General features: G+C 38.3%; 1 pseudogene across 1 annotated transcript; it reads left to right on the top strand.

Annotated features, from left to right (window-relative positions):
- Positions 1-291: 291 nt before the first annotated feature.
- On the top strand, positions 292-2,055 carry LOC311275560 (serine/threonine-protein kinase pim-3-like; annotated as a pseudogene). Its single transcript has 4 exons — positions 292-363; positions 1,077-1,127; positions 1,208-1,580; positions 1,706-2,055. The product of its transcript is annotated as a serine/threonine-protein kinase pim-3-like (transcript).
- The last annotated feature ends 19,555 nt before the right edge of the window (positions 2,056-21,610 follow it).

Genomic DNA, 21,610 nt, shown 5'->3' with positions numbered 1-21,610 from the left:
CCAACTTCTAAAATAATTTCACATTTCTTCTACATAAATGACCCAATTTAAATACACATTCATCTTTCCAGCGGTGAAATATCCCTTTAATGGAAATAACATCTGGTATTTTTAGTAAATTTTTGTAGTAAACCATGAATTAATTGCTTTATAAAACACAGTTCGTACCCAATATTTCTTAACACAGAAAATACAACTAATTTAACAGAGTCAATTCTTAAACAGTGTTATTGACATAAAAATGTCTTAAAGACATTTCTTGTGATCGTATATGTTACAGAAGTATATGTGAAGGGCCCATTGCTGGGACGAGGCGGATTCGGCTCTGTGTATGCTGGGATCCGCAGGTCTGACAGACTGCCATTAAAGGTCCTGTTCTTCGTGATCCCATTTTTCAAACTTTAGTTAGTGTGTAATGTTGCTGTTAGAGCATAAATAATACCTGTAAAATTATAAAGCTCAAAGTTCAATGCCAAGCGAGATATTTTATTTGACAGAAGTCCCCTTTCAAACCCCACAGCGAATGGCTGGTTTGGACTACATCCCTCTACTTCCTGCTTTAATGACGTCACTAGAACAGTTTTTTGACTAACCTCCGCCCACAGGAATACACAAAAAAAGGGGGCGTGGTCTTGTTGCGCTCCCACGGAGAAGAGGAAGAGTTGCGTTATGGTAAGAGGCGTGACCTTTCCGGGCAATGTGTGCTAAGCTGCTGTCGAAATCACAACACAGGAACCGCTGGCACAATCAGAACTCGTTACGTATTTCTGAAGGAGGGACTTCATAGAACAAGGAAGTCATCAGCCCGTTTTTAGGACAGTGAAAACAGCGGTATACAGATAAGTAAATTGTGTGAAAAATACTGTGTTTTTTTACACGCAAAACATGAACACATGTTATATTGCACACTGTAAACACAATCAAAGCTTCAAAAACACAGGAAAAACGGGACCTTTAAGACATTTTCTTACCTCCTCTGTTCAGACAGCCTTTAGAAATGTTGATATCAGTAAATGTCATCTGTCACAATTAGGCAGGTGTGATTTACTGTGGTTTATCCGTCTACCCATCTACAGGTTGCCATCAAGGACGTCTCTAAAGACAGGACCCAAGAGAGGCTGAAAGTTGTAGGTTCCAGTGTGAATCTGTTGTTCTGTTTCATCTGTTTCGTTCAGCCCTGGATATAATGGAGCATTTGTCCCTGCAGGAAGGTCAGGGTCTGCTGCCCCTGGAGGTGGCATTGATGACCCGGGTCAATTCAGCTCCTGCCTGCCCCAACGTCCTGCAGCTTGTGAAGTGGATTGAACGTCGCAGTCGCTACAGCATGATCCTGGAACGGCCAGTTCCCTGCCAAGATCTGCAGAGTTTCTGCGAGGAGAATGGCTGTGTGGATGAAAGTTTGGCCAAGAAAGTGCTGGTGCAGCTGATCACTGCGCTGAAACACTGCGAGAGCCGCGGAGTCCTGCACCGGGACGTCAAGCCAGAGAACCTGCTGATTTCCACAGCGTCCCATGACATCAAGCTGCTGGACTTTGGTTGTGGAGACCTGCTAAAGGACCCGGCCTACATATACTATGCAGGTTAGTTTTGCGTTACAGCAGGAAACGCTCTGTGGATGTTTGTGAACTTTTGATGATCAAACAAAGAGAATTTGTTTGGACTGGAACCTTTTCAGTGGATGTTTCGTTCTTCTTGGGTCTCTCAGGTACTCTTGAATACGCTCCTCCTGAGTGGTTTGATCACCACTGCTATCATGCAGGACCGGCTACTGTTTGGTCAGTGGGGGTGACGCTCTACAACATCTTGTGCTTTCCCTTCAGAGCCGCACGGAGGGTCTCCTTCAAAAGCCGACTGCTCTTCCCTAGAGAACTGTCCATAGGCAAAAGATAGCAAACATTCAGAAGTAGAAACCCATGATAATTTTGTTATTTTGTGTTCCTGAAGACTGTGTTGTGTCTAACAGAGTGCCATCAGTTGATTAGCTGGTGTCTCAGTGACGCGGCAGGAGATCGTCCCAGTTTAGACGACATTGAGCACCATCCTTGGTTACACTGAACAGGTGGCCAGTGACATTACACTGAGCAGGAAAGACACAGGAACTGCAGAGATCTTCCTGATCACCTACAGAAAGAGAAGTGGACCATGAACTACAGTTTACATCCTCTGCTCCGTTCTGTGTGGATGCTGGAGGAGCTGAACACACAGCGGCAGCTGAAACCGGAGCCCGGATGGGCCTGTGATCAGCAAGTCGAAAGTAATAAACATGTAGTTTTTACCCCAATTAGAAAAGAGCTAAGGGTGAAAAAAATTGGGACAGAGTGTAAAAAAGCATAACAGTCTGAGGCAAGGTGTAAACTAGCATAATGCATTTTTCTGTATTTTTTTTATTTATTAGGACCATTAAAATAAAAGTAAAAAAAAGTCCAGTAGATGGAGAGATATGCTCAGACCAATAACTTTATTATTTTATTTATCTTTATTTATTTATTTAACATATTTTACGGTGAGATAGAGATCGACGCGTGAAAGTCATTGCGCTGCAGAGTGTAAACTAGCATAATGAGGTTTATTTATTACAACAGGGAAAAGAAACAAGTAACAGAAACAGAATAAAGAAATAGAAAATCAAATGAAATTAAACCCAGAGCTTAATTTAAATTAAACCCATCTTGCAAACCAAGAGACCCAGGATCAGTGAGTCGTAACTAGGGCTAATGATTATTTTGATAATCGATTAATCTGTTGATTATGTCTTATTAAAGGGTAACTCTCGCCAAAATTGAACCTAGGCTATTTTTTGTTAATCTACCCGAGTCAAACTTTCGTGTAAAAGCATAATTAGAATGGAAACCCCACTTTTAAGATTGACCGTATTTTCGTTTTAGGTCAAAATGCCTTTTGAATGGGAGTGCACGGGCACTTCTATTATAGCATCAAAATCGCTATTTTTAAAACACTAAGAAGGCTCGACACAATATAAAACTGTGCTCGAAGTATCACCAGGGGCTCTACACATGAACTTGAGCATTGACTACATTATTTGTGTACTCAAAGTTTACTAAAAAGAAAGGTTTTGTGCGACTCACTTTATCAGTTAGTGTTTCAGGTGGCTGGAATTTTGTCAGTCAAAAGTAGTCGATCTCCGAATGCAACGTAACATTATATTTATGATTTATAACATAAATATAACATTTATATTTTCCATATAAATTCACGGATAATTTTTTATCTAAGTTATCATGCTTTTCATTGAAATTACAAGTTCATGACATTTCCTCATATGGAGCCAGTTCATTACGTTGCATTCGGAGATCGACTACTTTTGACTGACAAAATTTCAGCCACCGGAAACACTAACTGATGAAGTGAGTTTATCAGTTACCAAATGTCATGAAAATCATTTGGCTCCACTATTTAAAAACAGAAAATGGACCCCAGAGTGGAAGTTGATGAAGTGTGGCATTTGTAAACAGTTGTGGCACTTTTGCATGATATTTTACATGATAGTTCAGTTTTATCCAAAACAGTGAATCTGGCAATCTTTTCAATCTTATTTCGTTAGTTGTTGTACAGATCGTGACACTTCAGAAATGAAATGTCCGGTGAGTGGTACTAAAAAGTTAATGCTTATGTTGAAGCAACCATGCCTTTTTAGTTTTATAGTATTCAAGTCTTTATCATGGGACTTGTACCCGAGCGCTCGAGCATCACGAGGTACCGAGCAAGTTTTCTGCATCAAAAAATGACATACATATTGCAGCTGGTTATGAGATGCAAACATCAAAATGTATTAGGTTTACAAATCATGCACTATGGTAAAAGTGTTATGAGTTCATAACATAGTATTGTGCAAAGAACTGCATAACCATAAGTCTGTGTAAAGCAATAGGGGTGTGGGGCTTAAGCACAGCCGGTTTCTGTAGCATATATTTTCTGTATTCATTTCAACAACAATTCATTGAATTATTCATTGAATTAAATTACACATGTTAGAGAAGACCATCTGTAGGCGTTTTGTACATTCAAACGCACTTTCCGCAACCAATTCAGGTGTCTGTATCGCACAGACCTTGTAAAGCCATCAGAATGTGTGCTGCGCCTCCTGTAAGAAAAAGAATCATGCCAAGTAAATTGCATTCAGCTCGAAATTTTTCACAATTATTTTTGTTAATCGGGGGCTAAAACCACATGAACAAAATGTGCAAATAAACAGCTCTTAGTGAATTCCCCACAGTCAAGGTGGTCTTGCAGTTCAGACAAAACTGCCTCTGTGACCCACATGGCTGAATGAGTGTGTTTATGTTTCACACCTATCCACCGCTCTCTAATATACAGGCCTACACATACACACACACACACACATTCATGCCATACTTTCCCACTTCTCCTACTTTGGCAACATTCCCAGATGGAGGATATAAATGGATTGTGCAGAAAGACCCATAATTTACAAAGCAGCTGCTTCCCTTTAGAATAAAACCCTTCCCATACTTTATAGGCAAGACACACCAATGAGGGTCTTTGTGAGGAGAATATTTATGTGTTCCATAAGATGATATCCAGAAACTATTCATCACAAGATAGATAAGAGGGGCAGTTAAGGACATGGCTGAAATGAAATAGAGTTATTTGTTTTGTACCTCCATGTTCTTCTAAAATGTGGACTGATCCTGAATGGATTAGTGGAAAGTTAGTAACTTGCCATGTACGGTTTATTAGGGCTCAACATTCAACTGTAGTGAGCGCCAAGTGAATTTAAAGCACTAGTGTAATAGATTTTCATTTCTGGAATTAGCCTCTTAATTCATATGTGAGGTGATAAAATATGACACATTACACTAATATCAAGTTTCATTTCTCAGAGAGTCACACAGTAACCTTTACAGAAAGCCTGTTCAGCAAAACTTCAGTCCAGACCATTTCAGATGAGTGAGCACAGCAGGTCATATTTCACAGGGCAAGAGATCCATGTGTGTTATGTAGCAGTGCCCGACATTACCGTGAAAGCACACTTAAGTATAATTAGTATAATAGTGGTTAGTGAAAATTAACTTTTATTTTCTAAGGTTGTTTTTGTCCCACATCCTTAATACAAAAAAAAATTGGATTTACACAATATTTCAAAAGCAATATGACATAGTTTGAATTTTTCCTTGTTATGCACCTTTCTTTGCATCACCAAGAAACATGCATCTTCAAAAATAGTCTAAGGCTGTGTCCTGTAAGCCTGCGCTCAATCGGCCCAATGTAGGCATCCGACCAGCGCGAAAGGTCTCTGCGTGTTACTGTCTTTTCTCATAGCAAAGTATTTTTTATTAAATGAAATACATTTTCTCATATGTATTTTCTCGTTATTTCATCTGACTCCATAAATGAAAAGGTTTTAAAGGGATAGTTCACCCAAAAATGAAAATGCTGTCCTCATTTACTCACCCTCATGTTGTTCCAAACCTGTATGACTTTCTTTCTTCTGCTGAACACAAAAGAAGATATTTTGAAGAAAGTCGGTAACCAAACGACTGATGGACCCCATTGACTTCCATGGTAGGGGAAAAAAAATACTACGGAAGTCAATGGGGACCAGCAACTGTTTAATTACCAACCTTCTTTAAAATATCTTCTTTTGTGTTCAGCAGAAGAAAGGAAATCATACAGGTTTGGAACAACATGAGGGTGAGTAAATGATGACAGCATTTTCATTTTTGGGTGACCTATCCCTTTAATTATATCTGTGCATCATTCACAATGTGAATGATTGTTTGACTATTCCTTTTAACTCTTTACTGCAAATAATGAGTCAGTCAGAATAAAATAAAATAAAATGTTTACAATTTATTATGTCAGGTAAATATATCATGGCAATTACATAATCAATTCAAAGATAATCAATACAAAACATCAAATGCTCTGGAATGAAGAGAAGAGATGCGAACCCGACATTCGGAAATACATAATGCTGAAGTCTTTGACGTCCATCAACATCATGGGTTGATCTGAGGTACAGAATCGCCCTGATCCTCTGCATTTCATTATATAGCCAGAAACTTCTTTCACATGGAAACATCTGCTAACAATGGGAATTTACATTCAGAGTTGACACCTTTTGGGAGTAGGAGACCATTTGTCTAGAGACACAGCCTCCTCTGTGTGCCAGTAATCTATAAACTCTTAAAAACCTTATTACCTTTTGTTTTACTTATTTGGGAATGAGACCTTTGTACCAGTCGCACTGAGACATTTCAAATGATATCAAACATGTGTAATACTGTATGATATTATTCACATTAAACCATATATATTTTTGGGTGAATTCAAGTAGGGATGGGTGAAGGGAAGAAATGTAGATTAGGATTGCTTAGGTGAGAGGTGCTAGTTTCACAAGAGAGAGTTCAAATATTAATTTCCAGAAAGGTCCTTTGTCTTCTTGAGGAGTGGTCGTTCCTCAACCAGTTCTTCCAGTTTCTCCAGCTTACAGTCCCAAATGATGCACTATATACTATACACTTTTACTATGTACTCAGTATGCAGTTTATAAGGATATCTTGACATTTAGCATCAGAGTCTAGCCATGCCCATTCAGCTATGTCAATTACCAAAATTACCACATTTTCCAACATTCCCCCATTGTTTTTTAAGTGCATCATCTGGACTTTCAATTTTTTTAATTGGAATATTCAGTGCAAAAACTCTACTTAAAAATGGCATAGAGTAGTGTGTAAGTACGTGAATTGGAACAAATCTTAAGTTGTTGACTAATAAGAATTAAGAACTCTTACAGAGAGTGATGAGATCACATACTGAATGACATCCCATTGTCGTGTTTTTATGTGCCTTATCTTAAAATATCATCTGCTGTCCTGAATTCGCTGTATTCCAACTGCATTCTAACTTAACTCTATATGTAACCTTCACCTTAATGACATCATCACTCCTATACATTTTTATATTGTATTCTTTTATGTAATTTGTCATAAAGTAAAAGTGTTTGAACTCCAAATACCTGAAACCGGTCCTCCAACAAGTCACTAAGTGAGCAATATATACGTTTTTGTTAAATCACTCTGGCATAATTGGCTCTGTTTACTTTTCCTAGGAGGGCAAATATGGGATCCTCTGAGGCCCAATAAATGTAGCCAAGCATTTTTCTGATTAGGGAATACTCATTTTTCACCAGCAATATTTTCATTTTTTCTGGGCCGTAGACAGTTGGCATTAGATTAAACGCTAACCAGGGGTAAGCCTGCAGCAAATAGCAGAGACTTGAAGGGCAAATGCCCTCCTGAATCAATCAAATTTCCCTGGAGTTGTACCCGTGGACGCTAACGATTTCAAGCTAACGTTCTAAAGACGGCCCTGCACAGCCCATCGCTGTACACCTTGTGTTTCGCTTCTGTCTGCGGTAAATCTCAAGAGCTCTATTTAAGAGCCACATTTCATTAAACGATAGTCTGCAAATGTTAACGTGATAAATGCCGATCTGTTGGAAGCTCCAAGGGAGACTTTTCTCAGTTTAAGACAAACCTTTGTGTGAGAAGGTGTTGTTTATTTAAAACACTGGCCAAAAACGGCTCATGCTGTGGTCGTTCGAAGTGATTTTGCTTGGGAATATCTTTGGAAAAATCTCTCTCAGCAACTCAGTTCCTCAAATCTGTGTTGATATTAGTGCAAAAAACTCAGGGCTTCATCTCAGTAGAGAAAAACAATGCAATAAAAGCAATGAAATAATTCAATCTCTGTTTATTTGAGTTCGATTGGCTCTGGGCTCTCTGGAGACCCTAACAGGCCTGATTCTGATTCGTCATCCTGCAAGGAGAGCGAAATGAGCGTCACATGGGATTCTGTCAGAGAGCTGACACATACAGTACAGCGCTCCATTTCATTTCTGGCAGCAACTTTCCAGGCTGCTTGAATCTCATCGTCTTTCTGTCATCTCTTGCACTGAATTGTAACAACGTTAAAACAGTGAACTGGAATTGAATTATGTGTGAGGAAATCAGTAACGATTAAGACAAATGAACATGAAATGTGATATTGCAGAACATGCTGATCAAATTGCATTGGTCGTCCTGTGCGTGACTAATCACTATTAAATGTAATTATACTGTATATTACAGTTGGTATGATCAATTTGCAAACGGCCGTCAAAAAACGAAGCACGTGTGGTTCTGATAAAGCACACCTCGCTCTCCAGAAGAAACTGCCCACAAACCACACATTGATCTTATCAAATGACATCCACAAAAGCTGCCCTTATTTCCCTCCCATTTAAAATATGCAAGCACCAAACCCAGGAGGGATAATTAAAATAATGTATGCATTAACTCACAAATATCGTAATGGTTTGATTTATTGAGCGTTCCCACGTCTATTTTTCTTCCCTGTTCTCTTAATGATGCCCAGAGTCACAATAACCACACACCCTTTGGAGAGGCTCCAGTGAAGGTCACCCCATTCCATGCAACCATATGAGCAATGAGTCCTGTGGTGGGAGACACTGCCATTGGCATCAGCCATCCACAACCTGAGCGCGCAGGCCTGTATCGCCACTGCAGGTGGGACCGGCAGATGCCGAGTCTGCCGATAATGGCTTCAGGGCTGACTATGAGAGAAAGACACCCAGCATGGAAGAGAGGCAGATGGCCTTGAGACTTGCAGCTAATGTTTGGGAGAGGGTTTGGACTGTGCCGTCTAGTGATATTCCCTTGGATTCAACGGTTGCTTATTTGTAATGATTTTTATTCAGTAAGCATGCATTTAATTCATTTTAAATTTACATTTAACTAAGATGAAATGATTTTCATCATTGTAAAGTGTTACTGATAAAATAAATACAACCGCAGTTCTGCTGGCCTGGGATAACATGAGAAATTATTACCTATAGATATGTAGACAGCAATGCACTGACATTCAGCACGTTTCAGCATCTTCACATAATTGAAGTTACCATCACCGAATAATCTGCGATTGAATAAATTAAATCTGCGATTGCAACAATTAATCGCGATTAGTCACATCCCAAATAAAAGTTTGTGTTTACATAATATATGTGTGTGTACTGTGTATAATTATTTTGTATATATAAATACACATATATGCATATATATAAGAAAAATGAAAAATATTTATATTTATATATAATATAAATTATATATAAATATATATACAGTATATACAAGCAAATATTTATTAAATATATACATGTATGTGTGTGTATTTATATAGACAATGTAATTATACAGTACACACACATTATATGTAAACACAAACTTTGGAACAGTACTGTATAAGCTTATGAGGTTCAGGTCACCTTTATTTCTATAACGCTATACAGACTGTTTCAATGCAGCTTCACAGTAATGAAGGAAACATCCAGTGATATAATGTTAGTGGCTGGAACAGTAACATATTGGCATCTGTATTGTGAAGTACTGCCATCTAATGCTTGTATGGCGCTTTGTAAAATGTTTCATCCTAAAGTTGAGTCTGTAATGTTGACAAACAAAATTGTAAAGAAGAACAATTGCTCACTTACACAAAGGTAATAGGAACAAAAATGAATGAAAAATGAATGTTCTCTCTTACAGATTTTGCAAACCCCGTGGAACAAAAAGGGGTTATTCTGTAGAATATCCAAGCAGCTCATTTCCATATAAATAAGACAGTGATCAGTAGCTATCAAGCTCCAAAACAGACAATAATTACTATAAAACTATTTTTAATGATACTTTGATAGTGATTTTTTGAGCTTGACAGCTCCTGATCACTGTATGCTTTTATTGTTTTGAAAAAACCAGCATCAACATTCAGCTAAACATCTCTTTGTGTTCCACAGAACAATCACTTTATGTCTGACATTCTCACTTGTGCACATGGATTATTCCATCACTTAACACAAAGACTAAACTAACGTCCTGGATGATGACCAGCTCCATGTCCACCATTGTAAAAAAAAAAAACACTGTAGACGAGTGTTGCCGTTAATATTCCAATAAACAGAAGACTGTAAAATCGATGATTTTCAAATTTCAGCTCAACAAATGTGTCATGTAAATAAAGCTTATTGCAGTACTGCAGTACCGAGGACACATAGAGACTGTGAAAACAATTACAACACATTTATTTTTAAACTGGGCGATTATGTAGAAATGCAAATATTTGGACGATTGCTGAGAGTGGAACGCGATCCTGCCAGGTTTGGTGACAGTCGGGATTTGATCTATGGGCCAGCATGTTGGCTTTGGCAGGCTTTATTGTTTTACGCGATGATAGATGGAAGTATTTCCTGATGCTGTAAGTGCAAATGGAATCACGCACGTCATCCACACAGCATAACTCGCACAGACCGATCCAATTTCCCTCTCTGAGAACTCAGCTGTATCGATGCACCAGATTTGATCAAATTGCCATTAAAGTAAGAAATATTCCACATACTCTCATATGCTTGTGTCTGAAATGAGTGCTTACATTTAGGTTTTATTTGACAATGATTGAAGCACTAAACACAAGAAAAAAAGCTTATTCAAGCCCTCGTAACGAGTGGACAGCAATGCTTGTCCCACAGCACACTATACCATTCTTCGCTCCAGCGAATGTTTTTTTGTGTATTGCAACAAGATTTATAACCTCTTAGATGTTAATCTTAGATGCAAGAGTCAGAATGAGAACTGAATTATGAATAATTCTTGAATTATTGTCCAGTTGTCTGGACATTCTGTCTGATATTTCCTAAAAATTTCCATAGGGACCAATGCAGGCCTTGTAGGAAATATTGCCACTGAAAATGGTTCAATAAGAATCCATTAACACATCTGTTGAGATGTATATTTGAGATGTTCACAATAGTTTGCGTTAATTCCTGTCTGAAACTGAACATGCTTTCTGTCATTTACTCACCTTCATCTTGCTTCCTAATCTAGTATAGTACATTATGAATATTGTTGGCTCTGTGACCAACTGCTTTTGTTCGTCTTGTGTAAGTCACTTTGGATAAAAGTATCTGCTAAATGCATAAATGTAAATGTTAATCTTTATGACTTTCTTTCTTCCATGTGAATATAAAAGGACACGTTTATAGTAGAATGACCCAGCTGGCTTTTTTTCCTCTCTGGAAGTTAATGGGGACTATGGGTTTCATACAACATTTTCAAGGTAGTATTTGAATTACAATTAAAATTGTGATCTGTTCCTCACACAATGATATTAACTTGAGCAAATGAGTTGTAAATCATTTTTATCATGCTTTTTTAATTTTTGTCCTTTATGTCTCGATTCACTTTCATTATATGGAAGAGAGCAGCTCATACATTCTCCTGCCAGACAACATGAGCATGTGTGAATGATGACAACATTTTAGTATGTATAGTACCGTCCCCTAAAGCTGTTGAATCAGTGAAATGCATTCAAAGAAAGTGTTTGGTTTATTTCAAATGAGGGGCAGGACACAGGTCGAGGTGACAGAATCTTCTTGGAATTAGAGGGAATGTGCTCAGAAAAGGGAACAAAAAGACAATCTGTTTAAAATTCTGACACCTGCTCACTGTAAAGTTGGATTTCTGAGCCACTGGGGCACTGCAAAGACTTCAGCAGATGCTCTTCATAATGGAAGTCCTGACAAGCCTGCCGAATGGTAATCTCATCAGTGTACTCCAAATGTTTTGAGAAGGTTTGGACTGTACGTTAAGGTCATTCTTTGATATTAAAGACAATACTTCATTATGAAAGTATGCATGGTTGTACATTGCCACATGCAGTTATATATTAAAAAGCAAACCTACAAATATTAAAGCTCTGTCATATTCATGAAGTTTTATTAACTAAGTTCGGGAGGAGCACGTTCAGATAATTAACACGAGTGGATAGCACTCAGCAATCAATGATAAGAGGGTATATATAGACTCAGCAGTCTTACCTCGATCCATTGACAGTTTGCAGCATCCACCCCTTCTCCAGCACCACCCCTTCTCCACACTTCTAGTTCTAAACACTTACATGCGGGGGGAGTACTCTGGGTTCGGGCTGAATTCCGAGCTCGGAGCCCTCCCTCCGGACAGCACGCCAAATACGCATTAAATCTTGCTCCCTCAAAATTATATGTAAGTGTGAACTCGTGAAATAAAAGTACAATGCAGTTGATAAGGGGAACCAGTAGAGTGTTCAGGGCAAAGAGGCAAAAAAAAAAAAAAAAAAAAAGGGAAGAAAGGATCATTACTTGCATCCTTGAGGAAAAGCATTGGATATCATGCTAGCTCTCACTCATAAGGTCTATAAATTCGATATGAACCAACCAAGGCTAGCATATTGTCAAATCAAGTCACCTTCATTTCTATAGCGCTTTAAACAATATAGATTGTTTATATAATATTGATCATATTACTTCCCTTAGTCTCATAAAAAACAAAGTGTATTTGGTTTACAGATCAACCAACTATTACAGATCAACCAACAACTGTCTGCTGACGCAGACACAGAACTTTGCCAGCCTTGATCCATGATGCACATTTTATCAATGCAGTGATTCAGGTTGTATGGTAAAACAGCCTGATCTCATGAAATGTGTCTCTGCATGAATGTGTATTTATCGTGCAATTTATACGCGGAAATTCGTTTTTACATGCATATGATTCGCAGTTTTCGCGTGCATATGATATACGCACTTCATGGCGTGTAATACGCACGTACCCCACACCACTAATCCTACCCAAGAGGTATATGTGTTTCATATGCACGTTAAAACTCATTTTCGCGTATAAATTGCTATATAAATACAATGCGTGCTATAGAGACGCATTTCATGAGAAACAGAAATGAGGCTAAACTCGTTTAAACAAGCACATAACAAGCATTTATCAAGTTATTCAAACTTCAGCCATAAGAACATCCAGCATGGACACTGTGCTGCTATTTTCAGTTGATGTCCCAGTGGAAGTAAATGGAGACTGGAGGGCTATTTGCTGGCTGTCAGTTAAATGGATGTGGTGTCAGTCTCTCGTAAATGGTTGAAAACCTGCTTCAGAAATGAAATAGACTGACACTGTAAGCTGCAGCAGTGCACTGGACCGTTTTATCAGTACAGAGTCACCACGTGGCTACGCGGACGCGATAAATAATTCTGTATTATAAATTTTTAAGGCCAGACAAGTAGTTTGTTGAGGGTTGATTTGTAAAGAAGGACTACACGCCTGCGCACATATATATTCAAACGCGCATTCCTATGGACTGAACACGTGATGCGACGTCGGTATTTGCACAGAGGTTGCGTAGGTTTGCGCAGAGATAACTGATAATCGTTTGCACCTTGGAATCTATTTCAAGGTTTGCGTTCTCGAGCCACAGACACTGTTTTGTGCGGATGGGCAGCCGGAGTGCGTTGAGGGTTTTCTGTTAGAACGGTGTCCTGTTAGCGGCCCCTAAGTTAATAACTAATGATCTTTGCAACGGAAGTGAATCAATCAATCAAAACTATAACTTTAGCTGGACAACAACTTTATCCTAGAGCTGCTGTAAAGCCAAAACAATCTCTGTTACTGTATTTCCTATTATCACTGTAAAGCTGCTTTGAAACAATTCATATTGTTAAAAGCGCTATATAAATGAAGGTGACTTGACTTGACTTGACTTGACTTGACTTGACTTGACCGAACTGCAAAACAAGTCAAGAGAGTGAGAATTTAAAGTGTTAAGGTTTATTGAGTACAGGAGAAGTGTGACTCCTGAAACGTCTTACATTATTCAAACATAACGGCAACGGTAACACTTGTCAATAAGGTTTCATTAGTTAACACTAGTTAATGTATTACCTAAAATTAACAATGACCAATTCATTTGTTAGATTATTTATTCATCTTTATTTACATTTGTTAAAAAATGCAACTGTTCATTGCTAGTTCGTGTTATTAAAACAGATGCAACATTTCATTTTATTAATGTGAAATTTAAATTTTACTAAGATTAAATGATTTTCATTATTGTAAAAATGTTACTGATAAAACAAATACAACCGCAGTTCTGCTGGCCTGGGATAACAGGAGAAATTATTACCTATAGATATGTTGACAGCAATACACGTATTGGCATTCAGCAATAATCTTCACATAATGCATCGTTTACCATCACAGAATAATGTGCGATTGAAGGAAACATAATAGACACATGCTGTATGATATCAGTTCCTAAATGCTGTATACCAGAGGTTAAAGCGGAGTTAAAGTGAAGTAGTGGACTTCAGAAAAGCCATCTTCAAGGACGAAGAGTGCAGGACCGCAGGCGATGTGCGTCGCTCTAAAATCACTGCATCTCACACACATTTGTCATATAGCCATGGGGCTCGATTTCCCCAGGGACGCCCCGAATGCCTCATCAAATGATGCGATGTTCCCTTTCATTGGATTTCTGTTGTGTACCTAAAAGCTCTGATGCCCATTCGTCTTGAAAATAACACCATCTCTCAGCCCTTGTGGGCATCGTGACAGTCTGGCTCATTCATCCTGTCCTCCAAAACACACAGGCCACGAATAACTTCATAGCAGGGCCTGAAAAACCGTTTACACACACACACACAGGCTCTACTGTGATTTACATTCAGCTGTTTCTTTTTCCACCAATGATGAGGAATGTGACCATGTTCATTTGTTTAAAACCCATTATGGCTGTCATCATCATGATTTGTTATTTTGGAATATGATGGGTTGGTTAATGAGAATTACCTTTGTTTTATATTTTACTTATTTGATTTGCCAATGTTCTGCCAAATTTGTCATTTTTTGCCTGTCAAACCTGTGTCGTAAAATAAAAGATATTGTCAATTTAAATTCAAGCTGTAAATTCTACATTGTTTAATATGCACACATGTAAGATCCTTCATTGTTTTACAGACCCTTTGTGAAACTTTTACACTATGGGCTCCGTTCCAAAACTACATCGGCAGCATTTTAAAGCACTGACTTAAAGCTTCTTAAATGGCTGTTCCATAAGGTGCCTTCTAATAATTGTTGCATATAATGCAACAACCTTCAGTTGCAACAAAAACCAACTGATTCAAGATCCAGAGTGAGAGAAATGTTGATAATATTTCAGTTATAAGTTTATTTTTTGTTTAGTCATTTTGCTTCCACATTGCTTGAAAGATAGTATATATATATATATACTGTATATATATATATATAAGATAAATCGTATATCATATCATAACATGTCTTTTATTATAGAAATACATTATAGCCTTGAAAAAAACGTCTGAATGCAGATCAACGATGTGTGAGATGAGAATTATTTAGTTACATCTTATAATAATCAATATAACTCTATACATATTGTGTGCAATCTGTCATGCACGCCCACTGGAGCCTCATCAATAGCATGCGCTGAAAACGTCTGAAGTAAACTAACCCTGTAACAGAACCAGCTGTTTGAGGTTACGTTTACCTAGCAGGTTATGTTCAGAGAGTAAGTTGCTATGGCTAATTACATACCCTGAAAGTAACCTGCTTTCTGGAATACATGCACCATGCACAGTGTGTACACCAATAAGCCAAGCTATAGCTGTTGATGATGTTACTTCTATTCATGTGAAGTTGCATAAAGCATGAGACCTTGCTAAATCCCATCTGTCTGAAATCCATTCTAAAATGAAAAGTCGGTACGAGGCAAAAACTGTGAAACGAGACTTTTACCCATGTGATCAGGTGTTGGTTTTGTTTCCGACTGCATGCCAAATTTGCTGGTCCATACCTGACTGAAAGAAGGTTGAATGAAACGCACTATGTTGTTGCTACACCAGACAGGGAGAGTAAAAGCTGTGTGTGCCATGTGAATTGGCTTAAGGCTTATGTTAATAGAACTTCTGAAGTAAATGCTAAACAGACTAGTTCTCCCTTTGCAAGTACTGCTGCTACGGTGAATGTAGTATCGAAGTACTCTTTAGAGGAGGATGATTTGCAAGACAGAGACTTCTCTCTCTCTCTCTCTCTCTCTCTCTCTCTCTCTCTCTCTCTCTCTCTCTCTCTCTCTCTCTCTCTCTCTCGTCTCTCTCTCCTACCTGCCTTCATTGCTGAATACCTTTTCCACCCTGTCCCGTGATGTGCCAGGTAAAACTTCGGTATGTGTCTATGACATTGATGTGGGTAATGCCAGTCCAATAAAACAGCATTCGTACTGATTAAATCCCCGAAAGCGTGTAGATCTGCACAGTTTGTGTGTGTTCCAGTGCCTGTCGACTTGCCTTCGAAGCAGTGACAGATATGTGCGGAAAGCATGTGTGTAGTGGCCCCACAGAAGAGTGTGTGTAGTGTGGGGTAAAATAATGCCAAAGCAGGGCTGTTTGCTAGCAGTTGTTTTACTTCGGTCAAACTTTGTTCAGCCTCTTTTGACCAGCTGAATCCATTTGGATCTTGTCGGCATGCACGCTCTGGAGCTACAATGGTGGAAAAATGAGGAATAAACCTGTGTACCGCGAGTGTACCATAGTAAACTGTACCACGACACAAGTCCAAAGTAAGGAGTGCAAAGTAGATGCTTTATAATTTCTAATGCTTTATAAATGATGAATTAACTGTTTACTAATGCTTAACTAATGATGAATAGTGTGCAGTTATTATAAGTGTTACCGTAATTTCTGTTAATTCACGTATTTGATTGCGTGCATTCTTTATAATTTGTTCAGAGTTGCACTTGTTGCATATTTGTTTAGCAATTTTCAACCACTGAATATTTTCTTTTAACTTCCATGTTCTCTAATCAGCTGTTTTATATGGAGTCCTTTTATTTGAGATTGTGGATGATTGTCCTAACATAACAAAGTTTCTCTGAAAAAAAAGAAAGAAAAGTAAATCCTCTTTTATTTAAGATTTAGTATTATTGTTTTAATTAGATGTTTCAATACATTTTATAATTATAATAAAATATATATAATTAAATAATTAAAACGATGAAGTGAACTAAATTACATTTAAAACAGGGTTCTCATGTAATTTCATGAAAATTCTGGTTAAAGCCTTGTCCACTTCCGGATTTATCTGAATACAGATACAGATTCAAATAGCTTTGAGATTGTAACAGGCTCTGCTGCATACCTGTACTGAGAACGTTCAGAAATAACATTTTCATAACTTAATGGGAATGTTAGCAAAACATATTTATAGAACATATTTTTGTTAGCTCTGCATTTCCTGTGCAGGTTTACTCCAGCATGTATCTTCTGATCATGAGTCCAAACAAACTTCAACACAGGCCTAAAGACAGCTTACTTTTAGCGCACATTTAACACGTTGACTTTTTCTACTTTCTCATTCTGTTAGGTTGTAATATTGATCTATGAGCGTGGTGATTGGACAGCAGGATAAATGATGTCGGAGGCAGGGGCTGTTTTCTCCGGGGGGCCATTTTCCGCTACATCTGTAGATTACGTCCGTCTGCAGCTCCATCATCGGACCCAAGCTTTTTGGCCTGAAAGCCATGAGAGCCCAGAAAGAGAGGATGTAATTTTGAGAGAAACCTGATGGAAAACTCCTCAATTATTTTAGACTGCCAAGCAATAGGGGACGTTTGGGACCATTTGGACTTAGCACATTAAAGAATTCATGAAATGAAACCATACCAGCCAGACATCACAATATGACTTTCCACGCCTGAAGCTCTGCTCGTTGAGAGGGTCGGATTGCCATTCCTGGTTTGCTGACATTGATCTATCCTTGAGTCTTTCGCTGCAGGACTTTAAGGCTAAACTTTGCTCTCTGAGCATTAAAGGAACAGCTATCAATATGAATCTTGTGTAATGATTTTCTTGTCCATGTTCATGTTACTCTGTAAATTGGCTGTGTAGCCCCCCCATGCTGGAAGTAGATGGGACGTCTCCAAATGTGGGAAAAATGTGCCTCTGAAAAGTATTTGGCCCCCAGAAATCTGCTCTACCCCATTAGGAAAAGTTTTTTTTTTTATATATATTTTTTTTTATATTGCATCACTGTAGTACACAAACACTAACACTAAAAGGTTGAGGTTAGTAAGATTTTTTTTTTTTTTTTTTTAGCAGCAAGGACACTTTAAAGTGTCATCAAAAGTGACAGAAAATAAATGTTTTATGTTAAAAAAGATTTATAGATTTATACCAAATAAATGCTGCTCTTTTGAACTTTCTATTCATCAAATAATCCTGGAAAAATGTATCATGGTTTCTGGCAATGGTTTCTGTTTTTTATTTTTTATTTTTTTTTATTATTATTATTTTTTATTTATAAGTAGATACAGAATTCCAACTTAATGGATTTCATTTATATGTAGCCTACTTGTGCCCTGTCCTCTCACAAATAGACAGCAGCTAGCAGTATATTTTTTCTTTCTTATGAGAAGCTGATAGTAAAAGCCAGGAAATAAAATTATTTTTCTAATAATTTACATTCTATTATGGTGGATTACATCATTGCAGTCTGTGCTGGCTCTCTGGATCAATACTGCCATCTAGTGTCACATGTTGCAAGTGTTCTTCCATATCAACTTCTCTTTCTGCTGATGCTGATATTATATCATTAGACGTACCTGAGTCTAATATTTCTATCTGACAAGCCACCTTGCCTACCTGGTGTGTCCACTGACACCACTGTGGATGGCTTGACACGTCTTCCCCTGTGTTGCAGCATTCTTTAAAGAAAACTCTCTCTCTCTCTCTCTCTCTCTCTCTTTTTCTGAGCGCTCCTCTGAGGAATGCTGCTTCGACAGGTGATTTGTTACATGGGAGGGGGCCGGTTCACAATTAAAGGAGACCCTTCCGCTGGTTAAGGTCTGTATTGTGACTAGCGTATGATAAATTTAGAGGAGATGAAGCCCACAAGCCCACAAGCTCCTTATTATCTGGAAGAGCACAAGAATCTATCAGCGGGCTAAATGAGCGGTCAGTGGAGCCGTGCTGCAGGGTTTGTGTCAGGCTCAGCTCTCACCGCTGTATTTAATGTGGACCACCTAGTGTGATCACGCGCACCACCCCATTACTACAGTCCACTCATCAGTGCATTCACTGCAGTGAGCATCAACCTTCACCAGTCTGACGCTCTGTCTGTGTGTGTGTGGTATGCCGTCATGGGGACCAAATGTCCCCATAAGGATGGCCATACCAAACATTTTTTACTTTGCGGGGACATTTTTTGGTCCCCACGAGGAAAGCAGCTTATAAAACATACTAAATGATTATTTTATTTTTTTGAAAATATAAAAAACGTAGAATGTTTTCTGTGATTGGTAGGTTAAGGGGATAGAACGTACAGTATAAAAATAATTATGTCTATGGAATAATATGCCCATAAAACATGGAAACCCAATATGTGAGTGTGTGTGATTCAGGTATATCTGTAATGGGTACACAATATCTGAAATCCTTGTCCTTCTGGGAAAATGTTTTGGTCCCCATGAGGAAAACAGCTTATAAATCATACTAAGTGATGTTTTTTTGAAAATGTAAATATGCAGAAAGTTTTCTGTGATGGTTTAAAGTTAGGGGCTAGAATATACAGTATACAAATTTTACAGTTTAAAAATCATTATTTATTTGGAATGTCCCCGTGTGTGTGTGTGTGTGTGTGTGTGCGTGCGTGAGTGTGTGTGTGTTCATGAATGCATGCTGACTCATAGGGACTCCTCACCGTGAGGAAATACATCATGCAGAATGAGTTTTTTTGAAAATGTAAAATGCAGAAAGTTTTGTGTAATGGGTAGGTTTAGGGGGAAGGGTTAGTGTAAGGGGAGAGAATATACAGTTTGTGCAGTATAAAAACCATTACGCCTATGGAGAGTCCCGACAAATATAACGAACCGCACACGTGTGTGTGTGTGTGGTTGCTTGCTTTTTCATTGTGTCCCTGTGATATCTCTTTATGCACTGTGTGCCATATCACATAGAAACTCAGATAACTCAGAAAGAAAAGAATAACACTATTCCTGCATTCTGTCACTGAGGAATACACTCAGCCTGGAACTGGAAAAGCATTTTAAGGCATTTTAAACTCACAAAATTGACAAAACTCTCACATATGGAGCTGTAAAACGCCCCCATCCCTCTGTTGTGTCCGTCAGGTGCTCACAGGTCTAACTGTTTCTGTCAGGAGAGATTGACAGCTCTAATCTCATCATTATGTGGAGAAATTGACCCAGAACCTGCTGAAGCGTTATTGCTCTGCTACAGTAATTTTACGTTTAGCACACAAGAAAAAAAGAGAAGATTTTTCTTTGGTTACACTTTATTTTAAGGTGACTCTGCTGCAGTGTAATTACTATGAATAAACTACATTACCATAGGGTTAAGGTTAGGGTTTTGTTTAGGGTTAGTTGCATAATTATGCATAATTTACAGGGTCACACTTTATTAGGTGTGTTCATGTATTGCACTTGTGCTGCTATTGAGGTGGGATATGGGTAAGGTTAGGAACAGTTTTAGTGGTATTTAGGTTTAAAAGTGGGTTAAAGGGTAAGGGAAGGGTCAACAATGTAATTACAGATGTAATTACATGCAGGTATTTTTTTTTTAATATAAGTACAATGTAAAACATTATATTGTACAGAATTAGTGCATTGTATCAAATGATTAAATGTTAGTACATAGTTGTCGGTGGCGTGGAGTTGTGTTCTGAAATAACGAAGCTTTTCCAGTTTTTGGGTTTGTTTGTTTATTTTATAAATCAAATGTAAATTCATGTCCTAGTTACACTTAAAGTTGTCGCATTTCCTGGTAAGATAAACATTGCATTACATAAAAAAGGAACTAAATACAATTCTAATTTGTATTTTTACATGAACATGTAATTAATGTTCTATTTTTTTTAAACCAAGTATAATGGTTAATGTTAATGTTAATGTTTTTACGCATTTTTACATTTATTCCAAAATAATAACTACAGGAAGTAAAAATTAAAACAATATATTTCATTTGTTAACTGATGTTCAGCTGTTCTTTTTAATAGTCAATTTGTTAATGGATCACTGGTAACAGACACAAACACTGATCACAGACACGATCCCTTTAATGTCACCAAGCTGGTTGCTCACTAAACCCCCAGTATTGTATAGTATAAAAATCATTATTTCTATGGAATGTCCCTGTGTGTGTGTGTGTGTGCGTGCGTGCGTATGTGTGTGCGTGTGTGTGTGTGTGTGTGTGTGTGCATAATTGCAAAAAATAGCGGTGCCCTGTATGGCAGCGGCTACTCCGGCTCTTGATAGCAACGTGCAAATCTTGGGATTGTCTAAAGCCTGGTTCACACGGCAGGATAATTAGGCCGATTTTAGCCCCGATTCACCCCTTCCGACAATCTTAAGGATGCTCCGATTATCGTAAAATAATCTGATCAGATATTCCTGCCGTGTGTGGTGTGTTAAGACTGCTCTCGTCTGCTCGGAAGGACGTCGGGACCGCTCCGATCTCAAATCGGGGATATCCAACATGTTGGATTTATTTGGCCCGATTTCTCCTCGTGTGTGGTGTCCCCCGGAGACAAACGAGCACGCAGCCTGTGGACTGTGGCGTGTAGCCAACCAGAAAGCGAGGTGACGAGGCGGCGAGGAAGCACTGGGAAACAAAATCAAAATAGCCGGCGGCATGGCGCACCAGAAAGTCCAGTGGACGTCGGAGATC

Source organism: Rutilus rutilus, assembly GCF_951802725.1.
Source record: "Rutilus rutilus genome assembly, chromosome: 17".
In the NCBI taxonomy this organism is placed as follows: Eukaryota; Metazoa; Chordata; class Actinopteri; order Cypriniformes; family Leuciscidae; genus Rutilus; species Rutilus rutilus.
The sequence above is the reverse complement of the archived record's forward strand: the minus strand, read 5'-3'. Positions and strand labels throughout refer to the sequence as shown.